At 44.4% G+C, this 15,859-nt stretch overlaps 1 protein-coding gene across 1 annotated transcript in view; it reads left to right on the top strand.

Moving 5' to 3' along the window:
- Positions 1-530: 530 nt before the first annotated feature.
- The window catches only part of ANKRD44 (ankyrin repeat domain 44), a 348,870-nt gene continuing 333,541 nt past the window's right edge, over positions 531-15,859 (top strand). The window contains exons 1-2 of the mRNA XM_070241459.1: positions 531-752; positions 1,451-1,551. The gene's annotated coding sequence lies outside the window, so the exon portion shown is untranslated. The remainder of the gene's footprint in view (positions 753-1,450; positions 1,552-15,859) is intronic.

Genomic DNA, 15,859 nt, shown 5'->3' with positions numbered 1-15,859 from the left:
CACAAATCAAAGATTACTAACCAAGTATTTGAAATCAGACCATCTTAAAGAAGGCTTGTATTATCACTAAACAAACAAATTGAAAAGAGTCATCATGGAAAACTTCAAGTAGGAGAAAGGTCTTGAATTTGCCCTTGGATGTGTCTATGAGGAGAGCAACCCGGGCTGTGAGAGCGGCTTAGCGGTAGGAATGAGGAGGCTAGGGGTCAGGATGACGTGCAGATTGCCCGGCTGAGGGAGGATGTGTGCCAGGAGTGGAGGGGAAGAGGATTTGGGGATGGGCCCACTGGGATACTGAAAACCCGGCAGGATGTTTGCACTCAGGGCAGTAGGGAGCCAAAGAATGAAATAGGGTGAGAAATTTAAAAGAGCAGTTTGAGTTCCTTCACTAAACATTTCTTGAGCACAGACATGCACAAGATGCTGAGGATCGCGGTACCCTCAAGGATTTACAAACGAGTGGGTGAGAAGGGCAGGGAAAGAGCATTATGACTTCATGTGATGAGTCCTGGAGAGAGCACAGGGTGTGAACAGTGCAGAGGTGGGTGCGGGCGTCGGCCCACTCCAGGTCGGGGTTGGTGTAACGTCATGGAAGGCCTTCAGGTGAAGCAATATCTGAGCTGAGTTTTGAAAGACAGGCATGTGAGATGTGGGGGATAGGCTGCCAGCAAAGCCATCAGCGCTTGCAAAGTGACCTGAGGGCGTGGGAAGATGACAGGGGCTGGAGTACAGGACTCTGGAGGCGAGCTGAGGTGAGAGGTGGGCCGGGCCAGGTGAAGAAGGGACGTACATCACACCAATTGTAGAGAATTGGTATGTGCTGTTAGTTTTTTAGGGTAAATCAAGCTGCAGGGTGAATGAGATTGTGGAGGGACTGAGAGGAGAGAAGGCAAAGAGGGATGCCTGGGAACCCGGGGGTTTCCTTTTAGATTCAGATCATGCTCACCTAGTACTGAGCATCTGCTGTCAAAGCAAAACTCCAGGGGCTCTGCCAGGCGACACTGGGGGACCTAGCTTTAAGTCTTTGTACCAAGGCAACAAAATACTCATTTTCTTGAAGAGAAGTTTCCATGATTCATAGTTTTTTGTTTTTGTTTTTATTTTTACTACTTAGAATTGGTAATACTTCTATTTTAGGTTAAAATGCTTTCCGAGGATTGGTTAAATAAATTGTGGCATATCCTTACACTAAAATACCAGTCATTAAAAATGATGCCGTAGAAGAATATCTAATGACGTGGGGAATTGCTCGTGTTTCGCAGGTAAAAAAAAAAAAAAAAAGGCTCCTACAAAGCAATATTTATGATACTGTTTTTTTAAAAAAGAAAAACAAACCAGCAAAAAAGGTTAGTCATTCCTTCTTTCAGAGTATCATTTTCCTCTCAGTAAAATAAAGGTAATAAATAAAATAAAGGTAATACATCATGGGCTTTCTCCCCTCCATGAACAGCGATAGAATGGGATGAAACGTATGAAGCAGCTGTTTCAGGCCCTGGATTCGCTCCAGACAGTGCGGGACTGTGATCCCTGCAGAGCAGAGAAACACTAAGGGTGAGTCCCCACCTTCCCGCTGGCTTTCTGTCTGGGACATGTTCCTTTTTTTTTTTTTTAAAGATTGGTACCTGGGCTAACAACTGTTGCCAATCTTTTTTTTTTTTTCTACTTTATCTTCCCAAACCCCGCCTGTACACAGTTGCATATCCTACTTGCATGCCCTTCTAGTTGTGGGATGTGGGACGCCACCTCAATGTTACCTGACGAGCGGTGCCATGTCCACACCCAGGACCCGAACCCTGGGCCACTGCAGCGGAGTGCGTGAACTTAACCGCTCGGCCATGGAGCCGGCCCCATGGGACACGTTCTAGACTGTGGTGCACAGTCTAGACTGCGGCCGCTCTGTGGTTGAGAAGGTGACATCAGAGTCCAGAGGTGCTGAGGTGGAGAGACCTTGGGCAGCAGGATACTAAGGAAGAGGGAGCTGGGCAGGAGTGCCCTGGAGTCTGCACGAGAGTTCTCCTGGGGTTTTAAGCTGGTGCTGGATACTCACCCACAGGACAGACTCCACAGGGCCCAGTGGAGAGAGAGAGGTCTGGCAGTAAGGGTGGAGAAAAGAGATCGGACTGGAGGTAGGCAGTGCAGTGCATGGAGACACTGGGGTTCTAGCCAAGCCAGAGTGAAGAGAGCTCTCTGAACACCTGGGGTATTCAGTTAAGACCCAGAAATGCCATGCCATAGGAATAAGAACCACACTAGATTCAGGACAATACCAAAACAGTCCCACCCTACTGACACCTAAGATTAAATCTGATGTGACGGAGCAGATCTGGCAGTGATTTAACCACTTGCCAGAAACCACTCAACACCTCTAAAGGAAGATAACATATTCCAGATTCAAAAGGAGGAAGGGAGGGAGGAAGGTGTTAGATTAATGATGTCTAAGACCCTTCTAGTTATAAAATTCTGTGACCTAGAAAGAATATCTCGTTTTCCATTTGGCTTCCTGTGTATTCTCTCTTCTTCCTTCCCATTTTACAGATCTGGAAACTAAGCAAAGTTCAGTAATAAAATATTTAATTTATGTAGTATTATTTAATCTTTGAAAAATTCTGTTATATATGAGTAGGTTGTGTGATATGTAGATAGAAACATTTGAGTATTGTGTACTTAAAACTTTGCTAAATGTTAACAATTCTACAAAGAAACTCCACCTTGAAGGAGTTTATAATTCAGTCGGAAAAGAATGGAGATTCACAGATAAACTGGTGAATAAAAATGGTGAGCAGGGCCGGCCCCGTGGCCGAGTGGTTAAGTTCGCGGGCTCGGCGATGGCGGCCCAGGGTTTCGCTGGTTCGGATCCTGGGCTCGGACATGGCACCGCTCATCAAGCTATGCTGAGGCAGCGTCCCACACGCCACAACTAAAAGGACCCACAACTAAAAATATACAATTATGTACCAGGGGGCTTTGGGGAGAAAAAAGGAAAAAATAAAATCTTTAAAAAAAAATGATCAGCAATAAAAACAAAAACCAAACCATACCTTCCATCACCGCATAGAAACAAGACCAGAGAAGAACCCATGACCTTAACACATAAACAGATTTACTCCTGAGGTGACTTAGTCAACGGAGAAGGGGACACCTCTTCTACTACTACCACTGAGGGCCCCCCAGGCCTCCCAAAGCTTTGAGGTTCTGGGAAGGACGGCCGGCCATCCTGCAGGCTGACCCCCCCACCCTACGCGGATGGAGGGAGCTGGCCTGGCCTATAGGATGCTCAGTTTACCCCTCCTCCCTTCGCTGCTGTTCCTGCTCTCAACCTGCTGTCTCCTGGAAGAAGTCCTGCCTGCTGTCTGCCTCCTCCCAGCCTCACCCACTCACCCTCACTCGGGACACAGCCAGGTGTGGATGAGGGCTGCTGTGCCCTCCACTGCGAAGTGCTGAAGGATCTCAGGCTGTGGAGAGTCGTCGCCAATTTTTACCCTCATCAACTAACAGCAGGAAAATACTGGCAAGGTCTGCCCTTCCCAGGTCCTCTCCCTTCTCCCTTCCCCAAGGTTGTTACCTCAAGGTCAGGGCCTCCTTATTTATTCCTAGACTTGCTCAGAGGAGCAAAGATTAATTACTCATAGCTCATTCATTTATCTTGATTCCTAAAGTGGTAACCAAAATATTGTGGCCAGGTCTTGTTGACTTGTGCAAAATTATCTCGAATTTACTCTAAACAATATATCTGAAATGAAAACATGAGGACTCTAACTTTTTTCTACCAGACAAGATTATAATAGCTGAAATCTTTTTTTTAAAGATTTTATTTTTCCTTTTTCTCCCCAAATCCCCCCAGTACATCGTTGTATATTTTTAGTTGTGGGTCCTTCTGGTTGTGGTGTGTGAGACACCGCCCTAACATGGCCCGATGAGCAGTGCCATGTCCACACCCGGGATCCGAACTGGCGAAACCCTGGGCCGCCGAAGCAGAGCATGTGAACTTAACCACTTGGCCACAGGCTGGCCCCATTAGCTGAAATCTTAAAATACCCTCTCTATAAGATTATATGAGTTTTTTATTTGGATTATTTATTATAAATAATGTTTATTATATATATTTTTAAAGAATTCTTATAACTCAATAAAAATGTCAGCAGTGTATTGTAAAATGAGCAAAGGACTCAAACACAGTAGTGGCCCGCATGGTGAATAAGCAAACACAGAGACGCTTAACTAAAGAAGAACTGAAGAAATGCAGATTAAAACAATAAGATGACATTTCACCTACCAGACTGGTAAGGATTTAAATGTTGCTGAGACTATGAGGAAAGATAGTTTCATATACTATTGATAAAATTGTAAATTGGTAAAAACTTTCTAGAGGGCACTATATGTTCAATTAAAAAAATCTATATACCATTTATCCTAGGCATTCTATTTTTAAGAATTTCTAAGGAAATAATTAGACAAAAGGCACAAAGATGTAACCACAAGCATGTTCACTGTAATTGTATGTTAATAGTGAAAGATAGTACTAACTGAGCGTCAACACAAGATAAGGAGGCATATTTTAAAGACACAGTGCTCAGCTCACCCATTAGCTGTGAATTGTGATGATATTTTCCATAAAAGCTTTCCTGAGCATTAGATAATTGGGGCCAGAAAGGTCAGTGAGAAATGTCTCAACAGCTTTGCCATGGTGAGTTGACTGTGTAATAGGCACTTAATGGAAAGGCAACTTGCCAAAATAGATAGCTCTCTCCCATAGTGTCCTGGAGCCTACTATTTGTTTTTTAATAAAGCACATTTTCAACCCACTTAGAAATGGTAAATTTAGTACAAAGCTTTCAATTGTTTTGGTGGGGTGGAGGGCGGGGAAGAAACCCTAAATTGATTGGAAGAACACAGGAACTAGACTTTCAATTGAAACCAGATGTTCTCACTGTGGTTGTATTTTAATGGCTATCAGCAGTCAAACCCTAAAGCCCACGTCTTCAACATGGCGGGGATAATGTGAGTCATCCGGTAATCACTGGGCAAATTTTCTGGTTCCTTCAAGCACGAGAAACAGATAACGACCCCAGTAGCTTCAGTTTGCAGACAACTATGTGCTGGGCCCCATGCTTAAGCACGATATCCACCTTATCTCATTTATTTCTAGAAACCTTTGGGATCAAGTGTCTTCTCCATTAGATAAATGAAAAAGTTGAGACCATGAGAAATTAATGGCCTGCTTAAAGTGAGCAAGCAGGGACTCAGGCCCATGGCCGACTCCATAGCCTGGCTCTTACTCTTTATGTTGTTCAAGGAAGGAGAGACGGACAGGGAAGGAGAGATGGAGAAGAAAGGGTCGTAGCGGGGCTGATGGCCAACTGGTAAACACCAGTGTGGCCACAGTGATTTTCTAAATATCACAGTGTTTCCACACTAATTGGTGAGTAGCTGCTGCCCTCAGCCTCTTTCCACCCCCAGTGTTCTTCCACTGCCCTCCTTGGGCCTGCTGGCCCCAACCAGCCACTAAAGGGGTCACACCTGGTCCAGCGGACCCTCAGGAGTCCTTCCAGGGCCTTCTGTTTGGGCAGCATGGGGATTAAGTGTCTGCATGTGACCCCTGAGGAGAGGGACTCCCTAGTGGGTGTAGAGCAGAGGCAGAGTCAGGCAACTCTGTTTCATACATTCAAGGCTCCCCAGCACCTCAGGTCCGAGTCCCTCCCATGTTTGCTCTTCACTGCCACCCAGAGCCAGGTGCACGAGGTCTGGCCTGTCCCTACCATCTCTTCTTTCCTGGTGGCCTTCTCTCCACACATCCTGCTCGGCACTGTCAGCTCCAGGGCACAGCCTAACGTGACTGTGGCGTTCGGAATTTGGGGGAATTTCTTCAACTCTAAGATATCGCTGACTGTGAGGTTCATCATTTTATGTACCAGGAGGAAAGAAAAAACCTGCCAACTAAACTGTGACACCTGATAGTGCTGTGCCGTCATGAATCAGTCACACCGGCCTCTTGTGGCCCTGAAATTTCTTTCATCTATCCTGAAGGATTTGGCAATTTCTCCTGCCTCTGGCTGCCAGGATAGGCAATCCTGCCCATTTCTCCATAATAAAATGTAATGCAGATTCATCTCCCTGTGGGTACGGTTCTTGCTAAAAATATGTAACTGTGGTCATTCGTCCTAAGAGGAATATTTGCATCTTTAATACCAAATTCACATTCCACTGTTGTTTCCATTTTCTGCTGTAGTTTCCATTCAAGCTTTTCATGTCAATGTTGAATCATAATGTAATCATTCTGGAGACATTTTGAATGGTGATTAAAGCATGTAAACTATCAACAGTGCGTTGTAACTCAATTAAGGGGATGATAATTCGAGCAGCTAGGACCAAGTTCACGCAAGCACGGCCAGGGACAACTCTATCGTGATTACTGCCTGGCCAACAGTGATTGTAAGATGTATTCTGATTTCAAAGATTTTAAATTTGAAAATATGTGCATCTTAGAACTGATTAAAATGCACTTTATTTGAGGTAAATCAATTAAACTTTGCAGATGCAAAAACTGAGACTCAGAGCAGTTAAGCTCTTCAGGGTCACAGGCCTCATTACTGATGGAGCTGGAATTCAAGTCCAGGTCTGTCTGACTCCAAAACCCATGCTTCTTTCCATATAAGTTGATTATCTGAATGGGGAGAAAAGTAGGTCATATGAGACTATCGAGGATACTGCTGGTGTTTCGCCTTGTCCCCTCAGCAGCCTTTACCAGTTCTGTGTTCCTACCCACAGCTTCTAGGAGCTTCCCTCCTAAAAGCTTAAACCTGCAGCCTTCTTTGGAGAACTACCCTAGGGCTACTGAAGCGGCTTGATCGGGACACTTCTCAGGGGTGAAAGTACAGAGGCGTTTAACGCCTTCAGGGCAGCCACAAGGCAGTGACTGACTGATGCAGGAGTAGAAAGCCCAGCTCCCTTGCCTTGAGGCAGGACAGATTCTGTGGGGTAACCAACCTTCCAGAGTTTCCCTCAGGATCAGGCTGAGGCTGGGGCTTCACCAGCCTGGCTCTGGCTTCTTCCCTTCCCTATCCTGCTTCCCCACTTTCTTACTCCTTTCCTTGGAGCCTTCTTATCGCAATCACTTGCACACGAATCCTCATCTCAGAGTCAGCTTCTGGGAAATCTGGCCCAAGACAATGAAGAAATTAGTGAATAAGGCAGCATTATGAATGGATCCACAATGCTGATCGAATCTGCTAAGTGAGGCAAGCCCTCATCACTCTTCCAGTCTGTGAGCAAGTCCTGAGTCTCACTGTTACACTTCTGATCAAGTAAGTCTACTTGCATGTTCAAGTTCTAGGAGCGTTAGGGCTTGTTAAGTCCTGCCCCCTGTGGGTCCCAGGTGAGATCCCTTTGGACTCCTGCTCCTAATGATGACCTTTGCCACATTCAACATCAGCTCCTGGTCTGGAGGCTTTCTGTAACTGCCCCTAGGAATCCTGTTTTCATTCTTGTCACTATTCAGGCCCAAATCTAGATTATTCCAGCGGCTGTGTCCCTGGGCTTCACATTTGGCATCAGTAAAGTCTGGATTTTTCTTCTCTTTTCTTCTCATAAACATTATGATGGGAGTCACACAGTGCTGGAACAGGCAGAGCTCTGAAAGATCATCTGGCCGGCCAGACGGGGGAAGTGACTTGCTTAAGGTCAAAAAAAGAGCTGGGAAATGATGTCTAGAGACCACAGTTCTGTTTCTTGTACTGTCATGTCCCTAGTTCTGGAGTTAACGTATTTCTGAGTAAGACACAGAACAAATCTGGCTTCAAGGAGGAAAATTTCCTCCATTTTGTGTGATAAATTCAAATCCCATTTATATCTAAGAATACGAAGTTCTTCTCCCTTATGACACTCAAAGTCCTCAAGACCGTCACATGTATCTTTCCACGGAGAAACCTGATCCCTTCACCTCCTACCTGGGATGCCCTAGAAGCTTCCGTTTACTTCTTGGGGTGAGGACAGTAATGTCTCCCTCCCTCCCGCCTGTGTAGTGGGAGAGCTGCCTCAGAACTCCGTCTCTTTCCCAGCTCACTGTGTAGGGGCGATCACATGAGATCATTATGAGAAAGCACGTTCTTCTAATGTGTTACTTTCCCTTTGGTCCTTGCTTTCTGCTGGGTGACACTGGGCCTTTGTGAGTGCAGTTGGTAGACCAGTTTCCTAAACTTCAGTTGCTCATATGCCACCGTCATGATTTTCACCATATCTTCATACTACACATTCTGTTATCGACTTAACATTCATATTTAAATGAACTGACTAGGTAAATTTAAACATATTGTTTAAATTCCTAGGTAAGCCAATTTAAATTATTTTAAACAATAATATCTCTGAAAACCCAAGTTTGAGGTGATAGTTACATTTCTTCCTAATACATATTAAAGATAAACGTATAACTATTAAAATAGAAAAAGTTCTGCCTACAATCATCTCACTGACCCCCCAATAAGATGCATGCCACGCTTCAGGAAACGAATCTCTGTTGCATGTTAGCTTGCTAGGAACTCCTGGCAGTTCTCAGCTGGGTACAAGATGCAAGGTGCACCCTTCGAAAGACTAACATGGAACAGTGATTCTTCCTGGGATTCAGTGGACACATATTCATATGATGTCTGTCAACTGGAGTAGGCTGAAGGGATTGTGTGACACAATGTACAATGGCGTAGAGCTTACTATGGGTGGGATGTAAGAGGCATAAGGAAAAGTGCAAGCCAGTGCCTTCTGTTGCTTGGATGTGAGTCATAAGGTCACTGTCTTAAAAACGTATAATAGAGCATGGTTAGGCAGTAAAAGGGTCTGCTCAAATCGTAACACGGTGCTGAAGAGTGACAGTCTTAGCTGTGTCTGCTTTGACAGTCACAGTGACATTGTTACATTGTAGCATGATTGTACTGTAATTATTGCTAATTTGTTTAGTATCGTCTGAAGATGTCTTCCAAGTGTGACACTGGTATTCAAAGATGTCTGGCGGACCAAAAGGTTCATAACTGCTGACATAATGCTTTAGGCCAGTGACAATGCACACATCTGCTTAAAACAGAGGCCCTTAAGGGTAGTGTTATTGATGGAAATTTCTGGAAAACTTGCAGGCTGACAAGATATCAGTGTGAGAAAAAAATCTGCCTCAGTCATCGATAATCTCAGTCTGTAAGTCTTGTCTTTGAACACCATGGATAGGCAACTGGAGGAGCGTGGAGAAAACGACTCATTTTGCTGCTAAAGGAATTCCTGAATGCCTTTTCTGCCAGTTGCCCTAAACTGGCACTGAATTATTTGAGGGTAAATCTACTTTTTTCTGCCTAATTCCAGTTATGTACATGGTCTCTAACTTACTTACTTTCTTATTGAATTCATTTTGATGAGTTACATTTTTTATAGTCATTTATTCACTAAATCTGTTTTCAGGTTTATTGCCAAAAAGTTGTTCTTAGTACTCTTTTAGTTTTAAAACTCTTTGTTGTATTTATAGTAATGCTCCATCGTTGTTCCTAATATTGTCTATTTATGCTTTCTCCTTTTATTTCTTTACCAGTTTGCCACGGTTTTGCCTATTTCTTTTTTAAACCGGCACACTTATTGCGTGGCTAGTGATGGAAGTCCTTAAGATGAGCGGGATGCTGCAACAGCTTACCGTCTTCTGCCCATGCCTGAGTCTGCGGTATACAGTTCTGAGGCCACGCATTCGACCCAACGGGGTGGTAGGCCTTTGAGCCTCAGCACTCCAGTTATGCTTTCTCTTCCTGTTGGCGGGGTTCCTTCCACATCTGCCACAGGTCGACTTCTGAACGTGGTAGCCCTTAGAGCCACAGTGGCTGTGCAATGTGTGCACTGTATTGCGACGCTTTCCAAATGATGATGTTCCCTTCGTCATCTCGCTTCTGCAGCCGAGACCAAAGAGGCCGGAAGAGAAGTTGTCTATTTTTGTAAGTCTTCTGAAAGAGCGAAATTCTGGCTCTGTTGATTCTACCTTAGCCTCTTGATAAGCCATCGTCACACCGCATCCCTTGGCATGCACTGCAGCATTTGTATGTGAAAACTCCCCTAAGAACGCGAAGCTATTGCTCTGAATGAGTGAAAAGTCCCCTTATCTGGAAAAACTTTAAAAAATTTCCTGTGTGGGAGTATTTCCTAATTTTGTGTCCACTTCTCTAAACTCACTGTAACATTGCTCCTTCAGTTCTCTTCCTCTGGGCAGCACTTTCCCCAGTGACGGGTTTGTTCCCTCTCAGTTTTATTGCTGTTCAAACTCTGAAGCACGGTGAGAAAGTCCTGCTTCAAGGGCAATACGTGATTAGCTTGGTTCATTCTGGAAAGCCCAGGCTCAAGCTGAGCTCTGAAAGATGATTAGAATTTGCATATGGGGTGGGGGACAGTGGTATTCTGGGGAGGGTTTGAAGGTCATGTGTGTGGGCCACAGTGGGATGACCTCTCTACCCCTCAAAAAAAAAGCCTGGAGTTTCAAAGTAATCTCCTTCAACCAGCCTCATCTTGACCCTGGCTCTCTGGCTTTCTGTGCCCAGGGCTCAGACCATCTTTCAAAGTCTCAAATCTGCACTGCTTCCTCTTACCACAGGGCATTTGAATGTGCTCTTCCCTCTGCCTGAGACTCTCTTCCTTGTCCTTGCCACTTTTTCCGACTTTATTTCTATTCCCCTCTCAGATATCTGTTTAGCCTCTGTCCTTTCATCATGAATACTTTTCTGATTCCCACCAAAGAAGGTCAAATTCCCCTATTACAACCTATCAAGAGTACAATTTTAGATTAATCGTGAGATCCCGTAATTAGAGTTCCTCTCTCTCTCTGGAATGTAAAGTCCTTGAAGGCAAGAACTACGTCTGCTGTTTTTTCACCTTTGCCCAGTGCCTCAAAAGAATAGGCACTCAGGTAACAGTTGTTTAATTTTATGATTTGCTAATTAGTTAACACATAGCCGAACCATGTAGAGATCTACAAAGTCCATCTCTAGGGACAAAATGTCCAGACAAGAGCTACTTGACCCAAGCCTGCTCGGGATTTGAGAGGCCTAAGTTATTCCCATGTATTAAAAGAAATGAAGAAATGCAAAACAGACTGAGAAAAATTGTGCTGTTTTAAATGTTTACTTGAGGTAACTAACACTTTAACACGTACAACACATATAATATAATTGTGCTACTCACAAGACAATTTTAGGTTTATTAAATTATTCTTTCTTAGTGCATTCAGGCAGTGTGGCCTGGATTGGGTTCAAGCGTAGAGGCATACAATGCACATCTTTGTTTAACCCCGTTAGTGCGTCTCTTGGTTCTCCGAGCAGCCTCCTCCCCTCGAGGCCCTTTGTGAAAGTGATGCCCAAGCCACATCCCCTCCTGGCCACTCACACCTGGTGACAGGACTAGGCTTGACCAAGGATATTAACCCATCCAAAGAGGGAGCCAGGTAGAAGGAGATTTACTCAGCCTTGGAAAAAGGAGAGATAGGGAGACAAACTCTGGCAAGTTCTCTCCCGCACAGCATACACCCTGACCTGGGAACACACCTGTCTCACCTGTGTGGCAGGTCAAGCCCTAGAGATGAGTTGGAAGTGCCCAGCGATCATAGCTCCTGTGGCCCTGAGTTTCGAGTCACCAAATGACACATGATTATAATCAGATTTCCAGCGTTCATACGCTGTGATCCGGGTAATCCTCTATTAATGCCCCTGCTGAATTCCCATTTAGTGTCATTGGAATATTGCTGCATAAAATAGTCCCTTCTTCCAGCAATTCTGGAAATCTCTGAACTACAGACAATTTTTCAGTCACAAAGGTATATTAAGGGATTTAGTGCATATAAAAATTATTGTACAACACCTACTCCAAAAGTATGGGTGGATAGATTACACATGAACTATGAGAATTCCCGGGTTAACATGAATCTTTAATGGCTGTTCACTTTACTCACCTTTTATTCTTTTCCTTGTAGAGGAACGAGGAACCTTGAGATGTACCTGCCTTTGTGTTCAGCTTATATGTTGCGTGACTAGGAACAACGGTATTAAAGTTGAGTGTTCTTAGCCTCTTTTACCCACTAAATGGAATTCTGAGTCTGGAATCCCCACCTTGCCTTTTCCTCTGAGAGCTGAGGAAGATTTTGTCTTTGCTAGGTTGGTTTCTGGATTTTGTGATGTGGAATTGGGACAATGGTAGAAAACAGGACATAGAAGAGATGGGTTGGGGTATTTTCATAGAAAAAGGCCAAGATTTACTTACAAGAGAGAAGAAAGAGGGAGGATAAAAGGGGGAAAAGAAAGTAAAGTCCAGAACTATGAGGGCTTTGTCTTTTTTTAAGGAATTTTGTAGTTGAAGGTTGAAGGTCAAGGAGAGACAACATGGACTTGAGAAGCAGGTCTGTTCCGTGTGGAGGACACCGAAAGAGGTGGAGGTGAGAGAGAGGATTTTTTTTTAAACAGTGTTTTGTTTTGTATTAAAAATATACTTCCTTATTCTTGATGCTTTTCCAGAGAGATGATAGTCATGATTTTATTAGTGTTAGTTTGGTTGCTGGACTGTTGCTTTGAATGCCAAACTGCTCTGAGATTGGGCTTCTTGGGACGCCAGTTCTATTTGAGTTAGAATTAGATAGTGGAATATAGCGGTTATTTCCTCATTGGCTAGTCTTCCTTCTTTTCTCAGACTTTGGGTTTCCGTCCTGATTTGGTCAGATCATCATCTTCCAGGAAGTTGTCGGCCTGGAAGTAGCTTAGTGTCTTAGCCTGGGTCCTCCCAAAGCAGGTCCTGAGGCAAAGATTTGAGTTCAGGTAATTATTGGGACTGCGATCCCAGGGGACGTGAAACTGGAATAAGCAGCCACCACACGGTTGTGGACAGTTGAGGCTGGCACTGTTGTGGGTGGCTGGTGCTCGATCCCCTGGGACCTTCTGAGGAGCTTTATGACATGTGTCTTAAAACTGTCCTCCCAAGGAACCAAAGGGAAAGCGTTTGTCTATTGGTTCTGGTCTTCTCTTGGTCAAGCGTGGCCTCATATGCTTCAATTGTTCTGGGCTTTTGGCTTGAGCCTGCCTGAAAGTTGAGCAGTGCTAAAAGGTAAACTGAGGCATATTAAAAATTTTAAGTTTATCTGAGCAAAAATCGGTTAGAAGAGGGCAGCGCCAAACCAGACGTGGTTAGGAGCACTCTGCCAACAAGAGCTCAGGAAATAGATTTATAGAGAAGATGGGGAAGCAAACCAAGGAAGTTATTTGATTGGCTGTAGCTTAAAGCCTAGCTGGCTGTTTGTGATTGGTTGTCCTTCGGTTTTGATTTTGCAACCTTGAGCATTCACAGGCTTAAATTTTGGTTTGCTTGGTAGGCCGCCAGGGCGTTAGAGCCACCTCAGTCCAAAGGCCTGCTTGTTTAGTTAACTTAACAGAAGGTTCTCATGGACATCCTACTTCATGAGGTTAGAGAAGCCGCAGGGCATAAAGCAAAAGGCTCCTGGTGTGGAACAGAGACAAGGAGGCCTCGGGCTGCACTTGCCCAGAGCTGGTCGCAGTCTGCCTGGAACTGGGCATGTCAAACCGTGCAAGAACAGAGACTCCTTGGAAATGGCAGTGTGTCTGCCTGGACTGTGCATGTGAAGGAGCAGAGGGCGAGGAGAGCATTGAAGGAGACTGTGCAGCATTATGGGCTGAGCCAGAGAATACGGACTTCCTCCTGAGAGCAATGGAGAGCCAGTGAAAAGCTGATGCAGAAGAACGCCCCAATCAGATTTGTGTTTTAGAGAAAAACCTAATAACACCGGTCACGTTGCACAGGACGGCTTAACGGGGTGTGTGGCATGTGGGGTGGGGGGGTGGTGATGGCAATTGTGAGACCTGTTCAGAGCCGACAGGCGACCTAGGTGAGGTGCTGTGAGGATCTAAAATAACACCGCAGCCGGGGTCGAACAGGGAAAAGCTGGCCGTGAACTGGTTCAGTGAGGGGCTTGTGACCCAGGCTGAGGAGCAGTCTCATTCCCTTTGGATCACAAGCAGTAAGGATGTGACCCCAAAGCTAGTGGCTGTCTTGTTCTCCACCCTTTGGGGAGACGGTACCTGAGCTCTTTTTAAACATTTTGATTATTGTTGGGAAAGACAATCTTTCAATACCTAATAATTAATGTACACCATTGTTTTTGTTTAGTTTTTCTTCTGTAGCTGTGGGAATGAGACCAAGCCACATCAGATGCTGAGGGGTTCGGTGTGTGTGCGTGTGTGTGTGCGTGTGCCTGTGTGACTGTGTGTGAGAGACAGAGAGCAAGAGAGGGAGAGAATGACTTGATTCTGTGAGGTTCCCGCATCCGTCTACCCCGAGGCCGGCTCTAAACCCTACTTTCCATGGTTTGATGGTTTGTTTATATGAACATGTAATTTCCTCTTTTTGGCTTAAGCAGCTTGAGTTGAGTTTCTCATAATCAAGAGTCCCGACTAAAATAACATCTTTGTGCCTAAAGCTTATTTCTGCTTTAAGTCATTTCTTCAACATATATTCTTTTGAGAAAAAATAATAGGTCCAAAATTATCACCAATTTACACTATCTCCAGAAATGTAGAATAACTTATTTCACCATACTCTTGCAAGTACTGAGTGATGTAATTTTTTTAAACCTTTGTTAATTTTTTAGGTTAAAAAAATCCTGTTTAAAATTGCTTATTTGTAATTACTGGTGAGGTTGAAAAGATTCCAATTCTATTTGTTTTAGATCTTTTTTGTGTGAATTGTCTAGTTGTATCTTTTACCTATTATATTTACTGGGGTCCAAATGTTTTTGGTTTTTAAAACAATGTGTATGAATTCTCTCCAGCTAAAGCAGTCATGGTTATTTCAAATGTTTCCCCTAGCTTTGTTGCTGCGCTTCATTCTGTCTATTGTTCTTTTGGAGATAAAGAAATTGTAAAATGTTATGTAGGTAGGTTTGTGTTCTCTTTCACAGTTATTATTATTTAGCAGACAGTAAAGCAGATCTATTTTCTGCTCTTTTGCCTTTTTGTGTTGGCTACACATTTTTGCTTTTTTAAAGCAATGACTTTTAAGAGTAGAAATCCTCCATAGTTAATGCGGCAGTCATGGAGGGCCTGCCCAGAACTCCCTTGGAGAAGGAGCTCCCCTCTCAGCTGTGAGGGGCACGTGAGTGGCTCCTTTTGCAGCCCCTCAGGATCCGCCACAGCGGCCGTCCGAGCTGCAGCATCTCAGCTGAACCCACTCTCTGCCTAGGCAGCTCCCAGCCAGTGACCGAGCCTGGCAGCAGGACTAGGCCTGGCCATTCCTGCCAACACAACTGACAACCCTCCAGGAGCGATCTGTGTGCCAGAGCCCTGTTGGGTTGAGGGAAAGGTCCCCAGGGCTGCACTGCTGTCAGGGCAATTTCTCACCAATCTTCCTTCCCCTCTTCTTTCACTGGTGTCAGACCGACATTGCGTCTGAAGATTTTCCCTGCCTACCCCTGTTCCCTCTCCCCTCTACTTTTCAGAGGCATTATCTCTGGCACCTTTATCTTTGTTGTGACGTCTGCTTCCTAGAGGACACAAGTGAAAGTTATTATTAAACAATGAATTAGTTCGGAGAAGAACAACAGAGAAAAGAACAAATCAACTAAGTCCTACCATTTGAACACATCCTAGTGCACGTAAGTAGACGTAAAATAGTTGGGTAGGTGGCTGGATGGAGAGATGGGCCAGGGATGCATGTCCGTTCTGTTCTCTACATATCCTCACATCTAGGACAGTGTCTGGCATGTGGTGGGCACTGACATGCTTGTTCAATGAATGGACAGATTAAATAGTTTTCTAAAAATAGGATGGTACTATATTTTTTCCATTAAACAAAAACAATA

Source organism: Equus caballus, chromosome 18, assembly GCF_041296265.1.
Source record: "Equus caballus isolate H_3958 breed thoroughbred chromosome 18, TB-T2T, whole genome shotgun sequence".
In the NCBI taxonomy this organism is placed as follows: domain Eukaryota; kingdom Metazoa; phylum Chordata; class Mammalia; order Perissodactyla; family Equidae; genus Equus; species Equus caballus.
This window is presented reverse-complemented; position numbering and strand designations above follow the sequence as displayed.